Raw genomic sequence first — 18697 nt, 5'->3', positions numbered from 1 at the left:
TTCTGTTGACAAATGCAGAGAAGAGAACATTTGGGAAGGAAATCTTTTTTTTCAGGGTGGGGGGTAGGGGGGGTTGGGTGAGGGGGGAAGGAACCAGAAGAAAGAGGCTGCAGAACTAAAGCTGCCAGCACAGTGTATGCTGAGCATTTCGCAAGTACAAGGAAACCTAAATAAGATGGAAGAAAAAAAATCGGTTTGGCTGTATTAAATAATAAAATTCCAAAAGAGGCATGCTAAATAAAGTTAATCATTCCGAGAGTGTTAAATAATCGACCATTTCAGAAGAGTTTGGAGGGTCTTCAACTGGAGTGTCAAATCTTGTTGTATTGTCTTGCCTTTTAAACATAATGCAGTGATTAATTTGATGCATGTGTGTGTGTATAAATATGTGCATCTTGTATTCTAGGTTTGCTGATGTGGCATGTTTCCTAAGATTAATTTTTTTAAAACAAAACTTGATATGTTAAAAAACATTAGAAATAAACATTCTTTCTCCAGAGAGAATTTCTTTTTTCCTGGTCAGATTTATAATTTAGTCATGATTTAGGGGCTTGTGGAAGGGTTTTTGTTTTTTACCCCTTATTTCAGGTTTTTGAGACTTATGCAAGTTCCCCAGACTAAATCTGCCATTATTTTCACTGCAATTTTCTTGCAGTCATTTAAATTGGAGTGTGGCATCTACAGTATTCCCCGGGGTTTTAGAAGAAAAGGCTCCCATGGAGGGAAATTGCAGGGCCATCTCGCATAGATGAGTAATAGAAGGTTGACTGATTGCGAATCAGTTGTATTCTGTTCCAGATATGTTGCATGGGGTTAAGGAAGTCATTTAACGAGAACCAGATTTTACATGGTATTTCTACTTTGAAGGTGCAGTATTGTTCCATTACAAACTAAAATACAGAAGTGAAGAAATTCCTTCAAGTATGCCTTTCCCCCCCCCAGCCTTGCTTCACCACTGTGTCCAAGAATCTGTGAGAGACTCAACAATAGTTGCATTGTTGGAAATGACAGTGGCTTCTGTTGCAGAAATTTAACCTTTCATTATGATTTGTGTTTCAGTTTACTTTGTGATAGAAAATTCAGCTATATCTAAGAATATGGGTGTAGGAAATTTGTAAGGAAGTGAACCAAGAAAATAAACGTCTGTTAAAAGTTCACCTTTTTTTCCCTTCCATTTTGATAACTTTGGTAGTTATCTCTTTTATTTCTTCTAGGTTTGAGAAGGTATGTTAGCTTAGTGCTTTATTTTTGGCAGTAAATGTGCGGACAAGATTTTTTCATGTGATAAATTGATACCAAATAATAAGGCATTTAGAAGAAACCACCCACATACACAGACCCAGAATGTGAGGGAAATCTTTTAGATAACCCTTAACTTTGGTATGAGAATAGCAAAATTTTAAGTGTGGACTTGCTTTCTACATAGTAAAAGGCTGTTTACTCAGAATTTGATTGTTTTTGATTCCAAAGGTTGTTTTGTTTGTAGCATCAAATTCCTTGGTAGAGAAGGAGATAGAATCTCAAAGGTTCTTTATCATCTGATGTTGTCAATTGGGTCACATATTTCAACTTAGGAAAACACTGCAATTAAAAGACTAAGTTTAAACTTTCTGTTTGGGAGAGTTTTCCAATTGAATCTTAAACTCAACATTGGAAATGTTTTATTGACAATGCATCACTTTTGTGTTTGGATTTAAATTATTGATAATTTCTAGAATGTTTCCTTCATATACAGCAGCGCATGATGGCTAGATTACTCAAAGGTTTGGCCTCCTTTCTTATTCAAGTTTGTACATTTACTTCATGATACTGAGATATGAAGTTGGGTGCGTTCTTTCAGTGGGTATGAAAACTGAGCGAGGAGTTTCTACCTAAAGAACCTGATAACATTTAGACAATGAAGATTTTGGAATTAACAGAAAATTACTTACAAGGTTAAAATAAAGGACCTAGCCCATTCAGGTCTTTGAAATTGATTGTCAACATTTTGAATTAAGCTCTCAGAAACATTTGTGTTGGAAACAGTTCTAATTAAGGTCATGTTTTGGGAGTGGTCTCTCTTTTGGGTAGTCTTTATAATAATTAAGTTATAACGTAGTATTTACTGAGCCTTACTGAAGACCAGATGCTATAGTAAATAATTCATTTGCATGGATAGATGTGTGTGTGTGTGTGTGTTCTCACAATACCTGTGTGAGGTAGATATTTTCCTTATTTTCCTAAACATTTGATCAGATGGGCTCAGAGAGAAAATAATTTGCTCAGATTACCCAGCTAGGCTGTAGCAGAGGCAGTTTCATCCAAATCCGTCTGACTTGAACCTGTGTTCTTCAAAACATGCTTTCTGCTTCTCTTTAGGAATCTGATTGTGCAAACATATTTTGAGGTCCTACTGAAAAGTCACTTCTGGGGTGGTACTAGAGGTCTAAATATGCCTCCTGTATAGTTAACTACATCGGTAAGGCCGCCTGACCTTTAGTCATGTGGGAGGAGGCTGGACTCAGATCCATCAGCACTTATGGATAGGACAACTGGAAGTGTAGACTTCTTTTTTTTTAGATTTTATTTATTTATTTGACACAGAGAGATCACAAGTGGTCAGACAGGCAAGTGAGAGAGAGGGGGAAGCAGGCTCCCCGCCGAGCAGAGATCCCGATGCAGGTCTCGATCCCAGGACCCTGAGACCATGACCTGAGTCAAAGGCAGAGGCTTAACCCACTGAGCCACCCAGGTGCCCCTGGAAGGGTAGATTTTTATAATGGAGGGTCACTAATTCTGTTTCTTCATAAATGAAGGTTGTACATAATTATTTACACCCAAAATGATGTAGCTGTTTCTAATTAACTACTTGGTATTTCATGTTTCTGCATGTTCCACTGTAACTTTTGACTGACTTTGATTAAATTTGCTACACTAATAAAGATGGTGAAGATATTCCTTGAAATCAGTTTTGTGGTTTAGATGCACTCTAAATGGCAGCCACTACAATTTGCAGATGGGTATCTCTTCTGTAATTGTTATGACTTAAGTGAAATAAAACCTGGAGGTAAATGAAGTTTACAGAGACGTGTCATTGTTGCTTCTTAATACATATAAGTTGGACTCTGACAAAAATGTTTCTGCTTGAAAGTAGAATTTTCTGCCTCTTGAAGCCTCTTGTGATTATGTGTGTGTGTTACAAGACCCATCATTAAGAGAGCTAAACAGTTGCTTGTGGGATTTAGACACAACCTGCAAGGTACCGTAGCTACAGCTGTTTTCCTGCCTGCATCATTTTCTTTTTAGTTACCCTGAAAGAATAGGTGTGGGAGTGAAGCTACCTTGGGAACGACTTGTACAGCATGGGCTGATCTCCACGCTCCCAGTTGCTCACCTTTGCTCAATGTACTGCATGTGTAGATGGACATTGTTGATAGGATAGTTTAGGGATGTTGTTTTTTGGGTACACAGAATAGAAGAAGGCAATTTTTGGTTGGAAGTGTAAAGTGTTTTGGAAACAAACTTTCATTGCTTTTAGTTGAATGTTTCTCTATAGAAAGTGACCCTTACAAGTGCCAGGCAGGTAAATCAATAACTCCTTGAGTGGTAGATTTTGTCTGGATTTTTAATAACAAACAGATTGGACACAGCACTGCTCTGATAATAATGGTTTACTGTAAATTCAGTTATAACTGGTTTGAAGTAGGTTTACTTTTTGTTTTTGTTTTTTTTTTTAACTGTTTAACAGCTATGGCTGTATGATTCTGTTGTTACTTTGTATTCTTTGTAAGAGAAAGATCTAATGTCAAATAGTTACATAATGAAGTGCTTTCTGACAGTGTAACCTTTTTGATTAGAGGGAGATAGGCATTTTGAATGTGCCAACTTTAATTTCTGGAAGTTAAAAAACATAGATGAATATGTTATCTATTTATTTTTAAGGACTACCCCCCTTTTTTGTAAGTTGCAACTTTATTATTTTTTAAAGTTTATTTATTAGTGTAATCTCTACGCCCAGTGTGGGGCTCAAACTCACAATCCCTGAAATCAAGAATCGCATGTTCTTCCAGCTGAACCAGCCACAGGCCCTAGATAAGTTGCAATTTTTGATCTCAGTTTTATATTTGTCTTTTGTATTATGCCTGAAGATTAGGTTCTTGGCAGTGTAAGATCCTATCGTAATAATCAGATTAAGCACACATACATTCACTTAAGGAAGATATGGCAGATAAAAAATGGTGAATGGTGATAAGTAATAGTTGAAGCAGAGCTTACTGACTTGGGTTTGCCCAATCACTCTGATACTGGCTGGGTGGAAACTAGTTTCCTGATAGATAGAATTTTTCAGAGATTACAAAAGTTGGTTCATATCCTAGAATTTATCCACACACCCCATCTGGTTTGTTAGTCTCTCACAGAATGTATTAACTTTAATTACTAGTACTGTAATTTTTTTTTTTTTTTAAGTAGGTTCTGTGTCCAGTGTGGGCCTTAAACTCGGGACCCTGAGATCAAGAGTTGCATGCTGAACTGACTGAGTCAGCCAGGTGCCCTGCTAGTACTGTAATTGTTATTAGTAATATTACCACTAAAATTTTAAGATTAGTATTGCAAATGAAAAGGTTCCCCCCCCAAAAGAAGGTTTTGTTTTAATTGTTAATAATGGAAAACAGTTGAGATGGACAAAATCTAATTTTGTGCAAATTGGTATTTCATACTTTATCAATTATTTCTTTCTAAAATAACCTGTCCTACATCCTGTGGATCTGTCCTTCATTTAAGAAATACTATCTTCTGTGTACCAAACTGTGGTGGAAGATGGATAGGGTAATAGGTAAAAGATGAAGGCTTGCCCTTTCTTTCTTTTTTTCTTTTTTTTAATTAAAAAAATTTTTTAAAAAAAGATTTTATTTATTTATTTGACAGAGAGAGAGATCACAAGTAGGCAGGGAGGCAGGCAGAGAGAGAGAGAGAGAGAGAGAGAGAGAGAGAGAGAAGGAAGCAGGCTCCTTGCTGAACAGAGAGCCTGATGTGGGACTTGATTCCAGGACTCTGAGATCATGACCTGAGCCAAAGGCAGAGGCTTAACCCACTGAGCCTTCCAGGCGCCCTCTTTTAAAATTTTTTATTTATTTTTTTATTTTTAAAGATTTATTTATTAGAGGGGCGCCTGGGTGGCTCAGTGGGTTAAGCCTCTGCATTCAGCTCCGGTCATGATCTCAGGGTCCTGGGATCGAGCCCCGCGTCAGGCTCTCTGCTCAGCAGGGAGCCTGCTTTCCCCTCTCTATCTGTCTGCCTCTCTGCCTACTTGTGATCTCTGTCTGTCAAATAAATAAATAAAATCTTTAAAAAAAAAGATTTATTTATTAGAGCCATGTGCATGCTGGGGGAGGGGTCCGGGGGGAGGGAGGGAGAGAGAGAGAGAGAGAGAATCCAAGCAGACTCCATGCTGAACTTGGAGCCCTACTTGGGGCTCTATTCCATGACCCTGAGATTGTGAGATTATAACCTGAGTCAAAACCGAGAGTGGGATGCTCAACTGACTGAGCCACCAGTCCCCCCCCCCCCCACTTTTTTTAGGGAAGCCTTGCCCTTAAAGAATTTATAGTTTCAAGTTGAGTCAGAAGCAAAATACAAGGCGCTATGGGATTATGTAACAGGGTAGGGATTGGAATCTGTCCTTGCGGGGAGCAGGTAGGAAGGCTACATTGGGGAGTTAACATTTAAGTGAGACAGGAAGGATGAGAAGGGCCTGTCTAGTTAGGGAAATAAGTTTTCCAGGCCATCAGGTACAAATGCCCTCAGGCAGGGTGAGAGAGATAGAGGCTTTTGAAAAACAACCTTTTAAAGAACTGAAAATAAATCCAAAATGACTGGAAAGTAGAGAAGCAAGTGGTGAAGCAGAGTTAGGTAAGGACCAAGTCCTAAAAAGGCTTGGTAGGCCATCTACTCGGTTTTTGAGCTTGTCCAAAGTCCTCTGGCAAACTATTGAAGGTTTTAAGCAGGGGTGTGACAGGAAATGAAATGCTCCCTCCTCCTCCCCAAAACAAAACAAAACAAAACCCCAGAGTTTTAGCTCAATGGAACCTTGATAATTTACCAGAAAGGTCATAATCTGTGCGAGGTAAAATATTCTTCCCTCATCTCACTAAAATTTTTGCAACTGCTTTTTTGATTGATTGTCATCTGTGATAGTCTTTTCATTGTTTTTGTAGAAATTACCCTTGATTTTCTAAAGGCTCCTTTTATCCTTCACCATTCTGTTAACCTTATATAGGAATGTCATTTCTATTTATAACCGAGTTAATTTTTTTTCTAATAGTGTCAGCTCTTTTCCATATTTAAACTTAAAATTCCTCACTGCCACCCCCCCCCCCACTTTTAATCTGCTCAAGGTATTTAATGTTTTAATGAAATGTTTCATTAAATATCAGCATTAAATTTGCTTTATTCTTTTTTCCCCTCAAATATAATGTCTTAGGTCTAGTTTAATATTTTCAGCATTTATGCTATTTCATATGTTATGAAATCTCATTTGGGCACCTATAATGTTTTTAGAGAATTTTGTTAATACTGTGTAGGAATACGGATCTTTGGTCATTAAGTGCCATTTCCAAATCTGATTCACATTCTGTGACCTTATCTTTTATATTAAACTGGTCTCTGTGAGCTTTTTATGTTCAAGTGAGCTTATATGTATCAAAGTGCTACAAAGGTTTTATTTTATATATGCTGATTTGTTTCTTTCTCGTTCTACAGTATGTGTTCCTACATGCTCACTTCTTTTTGGAATTCATCAGCCATGCTAAATTTTTGCTTGCTTTTATTATCGAGTAATGAAGTCTTCTTTGATGTAAAGCTGTTTGTGCCTGTAGAGAATGCTGTTGCACGGTTTTGTCCTCCACATATATACAAAGAATAACTACAGCATCACCTCCTTCTTCAAGTATTTCTTTTGAAATCTATTTTGATGCAGCCTCTAACTTAGCTTACTTTGGCCTTGAGTTCTTAGGCTTTTTCTGGACCATTCTATACCTGCTCTGTATTCTCTCTGTGTTGCCTTAATCAACGCCCCCCCCCACCCCCCGCCCCTGTGCTGGTAACTTGAAGTGTGCAGTGGTTTTTGACATTACTTTTTTGCTTCCTATTCAGCCCAGGACTTTTATTTTATTTTGTTTTATTTTTTTAAAGGTTATTTATTTATTTGACAGACAGTGAGAGAGGGAACAGAAGCAGGGGGTGTGGGAGATGGAGAGGTTAGAAGCAGGCTTCCCGCTGAGCAGGGAGCCCAGATATGGGGATTGATCCCAGGACACTGGGATCATGACCTGAGCCGAAGACAGATGCCTAACAACTGAGCCACCCAGGCACCCCCAGAACATTTATTTTAGAAGAGTTGCCTCATTTTAGCTCTTTGAGTTTGACAGTGATGTTTTTGTGCTAGTTGTTTCTCTAGCATCCAGTGATTGTCCTTGATTTGGAGTTGTGCTCTTGAGTCTATCCTTCTGCCCAGGGTTGGGAAGGGAAGGCCTCATTTGTCTTTCTCTGACTTAAAGGGTGATGATTTGAAAATCTTGGTGTCAGCTTCATGGTAGGTGATGGAGATACAAAGCCAAGCTGTAGTGTTATGCCCTCATGGAGTTTGTAATCCTGCAGAAGAGGCAAAGAGCCGTGACTAAAGTGCAGGGTGATATGCATATTCAGATGGAAATACTGGGTGCTGGTACTCTAGGCCTGAAGTGGTTCACTTAATGCAGACTTAAGGGGACTGGGAAAGGCAGTGTGATTCTTGAGTGTCAGTGAAGAGTCTTAAAGGAGGCCCAGAATGTCAAGTGAAAGGAAGGGGCTTTCTAGCAGATAGTGTATTCAAAGACATGGGTCGAAGAATGAGCATGTAAAATTGGAAAAATAGCAAGAAGTAACATGGATTTATGTATTGCATGCCTTTTTTTTTTTTTAAATGAAGATTTTATTTATTCATGTGAGAGAGAGAGAGCACAAGCAGGGGGAGGAGCAGAGGGAGAGGGAGCTCCATCCTGGCACTCCTGGTACTCCTGGATCATGACCTGAACTGAAGGCAGATTCTTGACCAAACGAGCCACCCATGCTTTGTTTTGATGTTTTTATCTTTTCTTTCTTTATGACCATTTATTGGCTTTTTTTCTGTCCATTTTCACTTTCCTATGTTATACATAGATGTATACATAGGAAATACTGAAACTAGGAATTTAAATAGGGGTGGGCCTTTGGTAAAATGGATAAATGGCTAGTATCAGTTTTCTGCTGTAAGCTCCTGGAGGCATGGTGTTGACTGGTGCAGCCTCAGCATCTAGGGCGTTACCGGGCACATAGGAAATGCTCGACAAATACTTCTCTTATGAAAGGTGCATCTTTTCTGACCCCCTTCCCCATCTCCTTGTGTCAGTGCCTTCTTCCTTGTCTCGAGGCTTCTCCTTTCTGTCAGGTACCTATCTAGTGGATCTTCCTCTCTGCTAGCCCAACAGACATGCTTGTCTTGTATCTGGTCAGTGCTCTTGGACATAACTGTGTGTTGGATCCACACTGATGTGTAACTAGGTGCTAATGGCTCCCTGTAGCACCCCTGAAACTTTTCTACCACCATTTACAGTATGACAGATGAGGGGGAGGCCAAAATTCGCAACTAGAAGAGTGACATTTCTTCTAAGTATTTTCATGATTTATTGCATGAATTCATTGAAATGCTATGTTCTGCTTCATAACAAACTCGTGTATGCACGCATAGGTGTGCTTCTATATATCTGCATTGTACATTAAGCAAAAACTGACATTCTGTGAAGGTGTTTGCTTGTTTACCATAAGACTTCACACACCTCCAGATTACTGTTCATGTCCCTCAGATTGGGAGGCTGGTTTTATTTATTGATTTTTAAAAAAAGTAATCTCTAGGTCCAACATCGGGTTTAAATTCATGACCCGAAGACCCCAAGATCAAGAGTTGCTGCTCTGCTGACTGAGCCAGCCATGCACCCTGGGAGGCTGGTTTTATTTTATTTTTTAAAAATTTTTATTTTTTTACAACTTTTTTTTTTTTTTTAAGTATTTATTTGACAGAGAGAGATCACAAGCAGGCAGACAGAGATAGAGGAGGAAGCAGGCTCCCCGCTGAAAGGGAGTCCGATGCGGGACTCGATCCCAGGACCCTGAGATCACGACCTGAGCCGAAGGCAGAGGCTTAACCCACTGAGCCACCCCGGCACCCCCAAAATTTTTATTTTTTTTTTTTAAAGATTTTATTTATTTGGCACAGAGAGAGACAGTGAGAGAGGGAACGCAAGCAGAGGGCGTGGGAAGGAGAGAAGCAGGCTTCCCACCAAGCAGGGAGCCCAATGTGGGGGTCCATCCCAGGACACTGGGATCCTGATCGGAGCCAAAGGCAGATGCTTAACAACTTCGACACCCAGGCAGGCGCCCCCCCAACATTTTTTTTTAAAAAGATTTTATTTGGGAGGCTGGTTTTAAATGTGTTCCCATAGTGAGATAAAATATGTGCCTTGTAAAATGGCCTCTGCTGTGACTTCACTAAAGAATCCACTCTACAACATTAGTTGGTTAGATGAAAGTTTTTTTATTTTTGTTTTTTTTTTTTAAAGGTTTGTTTATTTATTTTAGAGGAGAGAGTGGAGGATAGCCAGAGGAGGAAGAGAGAGGGAGAAAAATCTCCAGTAGACTCCCCACTGAGCACGGAACCCGATTTCAACCTGAGTGGAGATCAAGACTCAGCTCCTTAACCAACTGAGCCACACAGGTGCCCCCATTTTTATTTTATTTTTAAAAAATATTTTATTTACTTATTTGAGAGAGAGAGTGAGAGAGAGCATGAGAGGGAAGGAGGTCAGAGGGAGAAGCAGACTCCCCATGGAGCTGGGAGCCTGATATGGGACTTGATCCTGGGATTCTGGGATCATGACCTGAGCTGAAGGCAGTCCCTTAACCAACTGAGCCCCCCAGGCCCCCCCCTCCCCCCGCCTTTTTAAAATTTTTTTAAAGATTTATTTACTGGGCGCCTAGGTGGCTGAGTTGTTTAAGTGTCTGCCTTTGGCTCAGGTCATGATCCTAGGTCCTGGGATCTAGCCCCTCTTGGGCTCCCTGCTCAGCTGCCTGCTTCTCCCTCTCTGTCTGTTCCTCTCCCTTGCTTGTGCTCTCTCTCTCTCTCTCTCAAATAAATAAATAAAATCTTTAAAAACAAAATAAAACAAAAAATATTTGAGAGAGTGAGAGTGTGCGGCAGTAGGGGAGGGGCAGAGGGAGAGGGAAAGAGAAACCCAAATCTGAGTGTGGAACCTGACCTGGGACTCAGTCTCATGACCTCAAGATCACAACCTGAGCCAAAAACAAGAGTTAAACACCCAGCTGACTATACCACCCAGGTGCCCCTTGTTTTTATTTAATCTTTAATTTTTTTGAACATGATTTTTTTTTTAAAGATTTTATTTATTTATTTGAGAAGGAGACAGTGAGACAGAGGATGAGAGGAGAGAAGGTCTGAGGGAGAAGCAGACTCCCTTTGGAGCTGGGAGCCTATGACTCAATCCCGGGACTCCAGGATCATGACCTGAGCCGAAGGCAGTTGCTTAACCGACTGAGCCACCCAGGCGCCCCGAACGTGATCTTTTTTAAAAAAATATTTTATTTATTTATTAGAGAGAGAGAATGTGCTCACACATGGGGTGGAGGGGAGTGAGGGGGAAATGAGAAGGAGAGAATCTTGAGCAGACTGTGCTGAGCACCAAGGCTCATGCAGGGCTCGATCTCACAACCCTGAGATTACAACCTGAGCTGAAACGAAGTGTTGGATGCTTAACTGACTGAGCCACCCAGGTGCCCCTAAACATAGCTTTTTAAAAAAAATTTACTTATTATTATTTTTTTTTATAATATGCTTTGAGTTTTTTTTTTTTTTTTTAGATTTTGTTTATTTATTTGACAGACAGAGATCACAAGTAGGCAGAGAGGCAGGCAGAGAGAGAGAGGAGGGGAAGCAGGCTCCCCGCTGAGCAGAGAGCCCAATGCGGGGCTCCATCCCAGGACCCTGGGATCATGACCTGAGCCGAAGGTAGAGGCTTTACCCACTGAGCCACCCAGGCACCCCAAAAGCTTACTTATTTTTAAGTAATTTGTACACCCAGGTGGGGCTCGCACCCAAAACCCTGAGATCAACTCACATGCTCTTCCGACTGAGCTAGTCATGTACCCCTGTTTTTGTTTTTATTTATTTATTAAAGATTTTTCTTTATTTAGAGAGAGTGCACGTGTGTGCACGTTGAGGGAGGGGCAGAGAGAGAGGGAGAGAGAATCTCAAGTAGGCTCTACACTGAGCGTGGAGTGCAAGGTGGGGCTCGATCTCACAACCCTGAGCTCAGGACCTGAGTCAAAATTGACTCTGATGATTAACTGACTGAGCCACCTAGGTGCCCCCTGTTTTTAAGCATGCTGTCCTAGACTTTTAAATATCTTCTCTACATTTTGGTAATTTCTCATATTATGGGTCCCACTTGCCCAGAAAACTCACATCCTCAATCTCTTAAAGCTAGGATGTAGGTTTGTGACCTAGGTTTCAACGGTCATTTACACAGAGTGAGACTTGTATATAGAGGAGAGCATTGTGAGGTGGCCATCATGTGTAGCTGAATTGATGACCTGGTGGTCATATTAACAGAGGTATTTTGATTTTTGTGTTTTTTTTTTTTTTTAAGTTTTATTTATTTGAGTAATCTCTATACTGAACATGGGGCTCAAACTCACGACCCTGAGATCAAGAGTCACACGTCTGGGTGGCTCAGTGGGTTAAAGCCTCTGCCTTTGGCTCAGGTCATGCTCTCGGGGTCCTGGGATCGAGTCCCGCATCGGGCTCTCTGCTCAGCGGGGAGCCTGCTTCCCCCGCAACCTGCCTGCCTCTCTGCCTACTTGTGATCTCTGTCAAATAAATAAATAAAATCTTAAAAAAAAAAAAAAAAGAGTCACATACTCTTGGAACTCAACTATCTGGTCCGCACTTGATTTTTTTTTTTTTTTTTTTAAATGAGTGGCAATGGCAGAGCTTGTGGAATTCAGCCTCAAGTGATGTTGGTGCTGAGTAGTGGCAATAAATTTTATGGGGTGAAGGGTGTTTGTCTTCCTATTTTCTGATCATTTGGGATTTGTGGTTAGGTATCTTATTAATTTTGGAATATTTCCAGGTATTATTTCTTCAAATATTTCTTTTGTCCCATTCTTCTATTTCTGTGGTTCCATTTATCAGTATGTTAGAACCTTTGACATTTTCCCATAGCTCTTGAATGTTTTTGTTTTGTTTTTCACTATGTTTTCTTGCAGTGTTTTGGTTGGGGTCATGCCTACTGGTCAATTTTCAAGTTCATGGATTCTTTGCTTGGCTGAGTTGAGTCTAGTGAAGAACCTGTTGAAGGAACTCTTCATTTCTCTTAACTGTGTTTTTCATTTTTAGCACTTTTATGTATGTATGTATGTTTGTTTATTTATTTATTTAAGTAGCCCAACATGGGACTTGAACTCGGGACCTTGAGACTGAGAGTTACATGCGCTACTAACTGAGCCAGCCACACAGCCCTCATTTTATTCTTACAGTTGGCATCTCTCTGCTGAATTATCCTTGATTTTGCATGTTCTTCTTTTAGTTTAGAGCTCTAGACATGTTACTCATAATATTTTAAATTTAATTGTAGATATTTCCAAAATCTGAGTCTGTGTACAGTTTTGATATGTTCTTTGTCTTTTTTTTTTTTTAAAGATTTTATTTATTTATTTTACTGACAGAGATCACAGAAAAGCAGGCAGAGAGAGAGGAGGAAGCAGGCTCCCCGCTGAGCAGAGAGCCCAATGTGAGCTCGATCCCAGGACCCTGGGATCATGACCTGAGCCAAAGGCAGAGGCTTTAACCCACTGAGCCACCCAGGCGCTCCCATTCTTTGTCTTTTCTGAGTGTTGTTTTTTCTTTGCCTTTTCTTATGTCTTGTGATTTTTTTCCTTGTTGCAAGGCTGACTTATTTTGTAGAATAGTAGAGACTGAGGTACATAATTTTTATGTCTGTAAATGGGCACATTTTTCCTTGTGCTACGCCTTTGGGCAAGGCTTTGAATTAGTCAGGGGTTGGGCTGGGTTTGAGTTTGGTTGTTGCTGTGGTTACCCTTAGTGTACCTCAGGCTTCAAATTCACGTAGAGATAGTTGTGATTGGGGTGGGAATTGGTTTATTTATTTAATTTATTCTTTTAAAAGATTTATTTGAGAGAGAGAAAGTGTGTGCATGTGCGCTTGTGTGAGCGGGGAGGCAGAGGGAGAGAAGCAGACTTCCAGGTGAGTGCAGAGCTTGATGTAAGGCTTGATCTCATGACCCCAGGATCATGACCTGAGCTGAAACCAAGAGTTGGATGCCTGATGGACTGAGTCACATATGCACCCCGGGGTTTGGTTTATTTTAAGTTTCAGGTGTTTCTTTTGAACTGTGGCACAGAGAGGGTCTCCTTATGTGATCTTGTTTTCTCCTGTTCCTCTGCCAGTAGTATTCTGCTGTTTACCTGAAGTTGGTTACTGGAAGCTGGTTAGCTTGGAGGTGGGGATTGATGGTGGGGAGTGTTGTTCTGGTTAAACCTCTCCTCGGGTTTAGGCCTCTTCAGTGTCCCAAAGCCTTGCCCCAACCCTGGCTTTTGTGGTGGGCTCAATGTGTAATCTGCCCTTCTCCTAGGAGTAGGGTGCCCATCCCTTTCCCCAGCTGCAATGAGTTTTTACCAGCGCTGTAAGGGTAGAAGCACTTACTGGCCTTGATGAGACTTTTCTTTTTTAGCTGAGATACGGAGAGAAGGATCTGACTTCTCTCGCTTCTGAGGCTTGGTTGCTGTTCCCTTCCCCTGTCCCACCACTGGGTCTGCATCACAATGGGCATCCTTAGAGCTCTTTCCTCTCTGTGAGTGTTTCGTGGGGTTGGTGGAGGAAGATCCTGCAGAAGGTTGGGGTCTCCCCAATTTCTCTGACCTCCCCAGTGGTTTCACTGTCCCTTCAGCAAAGCCATGTTGGGTTTTTATCAACTTGCCAATTATTGTAGCTGCACTCTTCTTTTCAGTGTCCAGCTGCAGTCTGCCCCAGGTGAGCGCAAGGCTGTCTCCTGTCTCCTTGCAGGCCTCCTCTCCTAAGATTTTGAACCAATTGGTTGTTCTGTGATGGGTTTAAAGAAAGTCATGAATTTGAAATCAGTCCAGCTCTTTTTCATTGTAAGTGTGGGCAGCTGTGTTCCTTTCAGCTTTCTTATTCCAGGGTGGAAGACAGAAGTTTGGTTACCCTTAAAATTTTAACACACACATTTAACGAAGTCTCAACTTAATATCTCTAACCTCCTGAATAAGGCAAAAGTTTTAGAGTGGTTTACCTTTTAACCCTCATCCCCTTTTCCATGTTAGTTATTTATGCTTTAGTTTTGTCTTATCTAAGGTACCTTAAGCCTATAAAAATAGTGCATGTTTACTCATCAACATGTTTTCCAAATTTCTTAGCTCACCATTCTTCATTCACTCAATTTCTCCATTTTGAGTTCAGTTTCCTTTTTTATAAAGAATGTTCTTAAGTAGTTCTTTCACTAAGGGCATTTTAGTAGTAAACTTGATCTTGGTATTTCTGAATGTCTTTACTTCATGTTTTCTCTTGAATCATTTTTCAGCTGGCTGCAGAATTTACGTTGACAATTATTTTCCCTCAGCAATTTCATAATATTATTCCCTTGTATTTTGACAACTCTGGTTAATGAAAAAAAAGTCTTGTTAATGAGAAGTCTTTCGCCAGTTCAGGCGTTATTTCTTTATGTGTAGGTAATTATTTTTTCCCTTGGGCTACCTTTAAGGTTTTTCTCTTTGTTTTTGATCTGCAGTTTATGATATCTCTAGATTTGTTTTTGTTTTGCTTTTACTTCGTATACTTTATCAGTCTGAAGACTCATGATGCCTATAGTTGTTAAAAAAAAATCTTAGCCATTATCTTTTGAAATATTGCTTCTCCATTTTCCAGTTCTGGAACTATTTAGATACGTATTTTAATCTTTTCATTGTGTCCTCCCTGTTGCTTAATATTTTCCATTTTTACTTATGGGTGATTTTCTGACACACATTTTACAGTTGACTAATTTCTCTTTAGTGGTGTCTAGTCATTTGGTTAAACCATTTATTGAGAATTTTCACTAAAAACACTTGGCTATTTTTTCAAATGTAAATTCTTTTAAAATTTAAGATTTATTTTTAAATTTATTTTACATATATATATGTATATATGTATATATACATATATATATATATATATATTTTATTTGACAGAGAGAGCACAGCAGGGGGAGCGGCAGAGAGAGAGAGAGAAGCAGCCTCCCCGCTGAGCAGGGAGCCAGTGCCAGGATGCTGGGATCATGACCTGAGCCAAAGGTAGACTCTTAGCCGACTGAGCCACCCAGGTTGCCCCTACATGTAAAAAAAAATTTTTTTTTTAGATTTTACTTATTTATTTGAGAGAGAGAGAGAGAGAGAGAGAGAGAGATCACGAACAGGGGATAAGGGTAGAGGGAGAACCAGACTCCCCAGTGAGCAGGGAGCCTGATGTGGGACTTGATCCCCAGGTCCTGGTATCATGACCTGAGCCGAAGGCAGAAGCTTAACAGACTGAGCCACCCAGGTGCCCAGTGTAAAACTTGATGTGTACAGATCTACTTTTAGATTTTCATAAGGGCATTTTCTTCTCATTTATTGAACATTAAAAATATAATTATGTTTGTTTCCTTTGGATTATTAGTTGTAGTTCTTGAGGAGGGAAATCTCTGATTTGTGGGCCCCTCCTTCCTTGCTCCAAGTTTTGCTTGTCAGGGTTTGTAACATGTAACAGTTTGGGAATTGTTTGCTTGTGCCTGGCTTGTGGGATGCTTCTTTGAATGGTTTTGCATTTTCCTCTAATGGGCCTCTGGATTCACTGTTCCTGACAGTTTTCAATCTATTTTTAGATGGATTTCTGATAACTGGAGAGTAGTGTGAGTTTGACTCCTTATCTATGGTAGAGGAAAGATGGGTTTTCCCTTTTGTTTTGGTCATTCCTTCAACACACAGAGCTGGGCTTCTGTGTGTGAATTTTCTTTTTTCTTATTCATCCAAGGACAGCCCTTTGTATCTCTTGGCTTTATGCTGGTGGTTCACTTCCAGCTTCTTTCCCTTGCAGAGACTTGAGGCAACATCTCTGCTTTCCTGTTCGAATAATCATTTGAGTTTGCAGCTGTTGGTTTAGACAGTAGGAGTGAGCAGGTCTTTGTCTTGTGATAAGGAAGAGGAAGGTCTTTGTCTTGTAACAAGGAAGAATCTCATTTAATAAGCCCTTGTCTTTGCAGCCACTCTTTTCTATTCTGTTCTTCCTGAATGTTGGTCAGGAAGTATTTCATCCAGTTAAGAACTAGGAAGTAATTGCAACCACAGGCATTCTTTAATTTGAATAGATTATTCACCAAAAGTTCATTTAGACATGGGTTGTGTAGAACACACAGTTCATATTATGTAATAGGAACTATGTATGTTATTTTAAAAAATGGGTTAGTTTCCCAGGTAATCCTTAGGATTCTGTTCTTTCCATGATGCAGTTGAAATTTGAATAGACTTGTGAGCTCTTTGGACTTGTGATTGGTATGTAGAAGGTGACTTCCACATATGGGGAGGTGCATTTTAACATTCTCAGTCAAAGAAGGGAGTCTGGCAGTTTCCAGCCTCATTTGGACTTTCCTGGTTGTGACCTGCCAGCTACCGGGCCCTATTAATTGTTAGAAAGTCAGGCCACTCTTCTCACACCTCTCAAACTGCCAGATCATCTGCTCTCATACTCAGCACACGACCTTGCCTTCATCCCTCTGAGAATATTGAGGGCCTTCTGGTGGATTTTCTGCAGCTTCTGGCTCCATCTGCAAATTTATCAGTCCCTCTCTCTCCAGAGCTGTTGTTTCTCTCCTGTCTCAGAAGCTGAGTTGCTTCTGCTGTTCCAGGCCAGTCCCTTGCCTGATGCCCTCAGCTTCAGTGATGCTTCCATCCGTTTTTCCATCCGTTATTCCCTCTTCCTCCTCATCTTGTATCCTGGTGGCCCTTCTGCCCCCCGGGGACATTGTGCAGTCTCTGAAGACATGTTTGAAGGTCACAGCGTTGGGTGGCGGTATGTGTGCTCCTAGCATCTGGGGGAGGGAGGCCAGGGGCGCTGCTTAACATCTCACAGTGCACAGCACGGCTTCCCACAGCCAAGAATTTACCTGTTCTAAAATGTTGGTTGTGCTGAGGTTGAGTAACCTTGTTATATCCTTAGTCTTGCTTTGTGACTTCTTTTTTTTTTTCTCTGATCTTATTCCTAAGATTCTTGTCCTAGAAAACTTTCTCTAAGCCACTTGTTCACTCCTCTCCTAGCTTTCTAACCTTCTCCGCACTTCTGAGAGCGTGCTCTATATGTAGTCTAACCTTTTCTCATTCACTTCTCAAATGTCAGCTCTTGCTCTCTGACTTCCCATTCTCAAGGTTACTTATTTATTTATTAATAAAAATGATTTTATCTATTTATTTGACAGACATAGCAAGAGAGGGAACACAAGCAGGGGGAGTGGGAGAGGGAGAAGCAGGCTTCCCGCTGACCAGGGAGTCTGACGTGGGACTGGATCCCAGGACCCTGGGATCATGACCTAAGCTGAAGGCAGACGCTTAGCAACCGAGCCACCTAGGCTCCCCCCCGCCCCCCAATGCTATTTAAACTGTTTTTGCTGAGATCACCTGTGACCTCTTGTGTGCTGCAGTTAGTAGATTCATTCCGTTCTAATTTTACTTGACATTTCTGTCGCACCTGACACTGTTAATCACTATCTCCTTGAAACAGTGTGTGTGTTCCCTTGGCATCTTTGTTCTCCATGTCCTCCTCTCTCATTTCTTTATCGGCAACCGCTTTTGGCTTGCTGCGATCCACTTACTCCGTAAACACTGCTGTTACCTGGGTTTGACTTCTTGGCCAAGTGTTATCATAGGTCATTGTTTCAGTTACACCCAAAGGCTCAGTTCTATGCAGATGTTTTTCTAAATTTCAAAATTCTTCCCCATTTTTCCCTTCAAGCTTCAGACTCATTTTTTTCCTCCAAGACTCATTTTTTTTTTTTTTTTTAAGATTTTCTTTATGTATTTGACACAGAGAGAGAGTCCAAGCAGGGGGAACGGCAGGGAGAGGGAGAAGCAGGCTCCCACTGAGCAGAGAGCTGGACGTGAGCCCGATGTGGCGCTCTATCCCAGGACCCTAAGATCATGACCTGAGCCAAAGGCAGACGCTTAACTGATGGAGCCACCAAGGCGCCCCAGCCCCCAGTCTCATTCTTAATAACCTTCTGGAAATCTACACCTGAGTATTCTTACAAGTACCTTACAATGAGCATGTCTCATTGAAGTACAGCATCCTTTCCTCATACTTTGTCCTCCTTAATTGAAGAAAAAAGTCTCCTACTGGCTCTATCATCCACTTGGGCTCCTAAGGTAGATAGCTGGGTCTTGTTCAACTCCAGATACATTATCTACAGTTGCTAGCATGATATAAAATGTTATTTTGATCACATCACTGATTTGTCTGAAAGCCTACAGTTGTGTTCTCTTGTTGACAGGAGAAAGAGAAAGGATAAAGACTGAATTCCTTTATATGGC

At 40.7% G+C, this 18697-nt stretch overlaps 1 protein-coding gene across 3 annotated transcripts in view; it reads left to right on the top strand.

Annotated features, from left to right (window-relative positions):
• Positions 1-18697, top strand: part of CDKL5 (cyclin dependent kinase like 5) — a 230213-nt gene that overhangs the window by 1646 nt on the left and 209870 nt on the right. Inside the window, exon 1 of one of the 3 annotated variants that reach the window (XM_047715637.1) lies at positions 13984-14117. The exons of the other annotated variants lie outside the window; for them this stretch is intronic. The gene's annotated coding sequence lies outside the window, so the exon portion shown is untranslated. Of the gene's footprint in view, positions 1-13983; positions 14118-18697 lie in introns of those variants that run through there. 3 annotated transcript variants of the gene reach the window in all.

This window comes from Lutra lutra, chromosome X (genome assembly GCF_902655055.1).
Source record: "Lutra lutra chromosome X, mLutLut1.2, whole genome shotgun sequence".
NCBI classification, from domain to species: domain Eukaryota; kingdom Metazoa; phylum Chordata; class Mammalia; order Carnivora; family Mustelidae; genus Lutra; species Lutra lutra.
The sequence above is the reverse complement of the archived record's forward strand: the minus strand, read 5'-3'. Positions and strand labels throughout refer to the sequence as shown.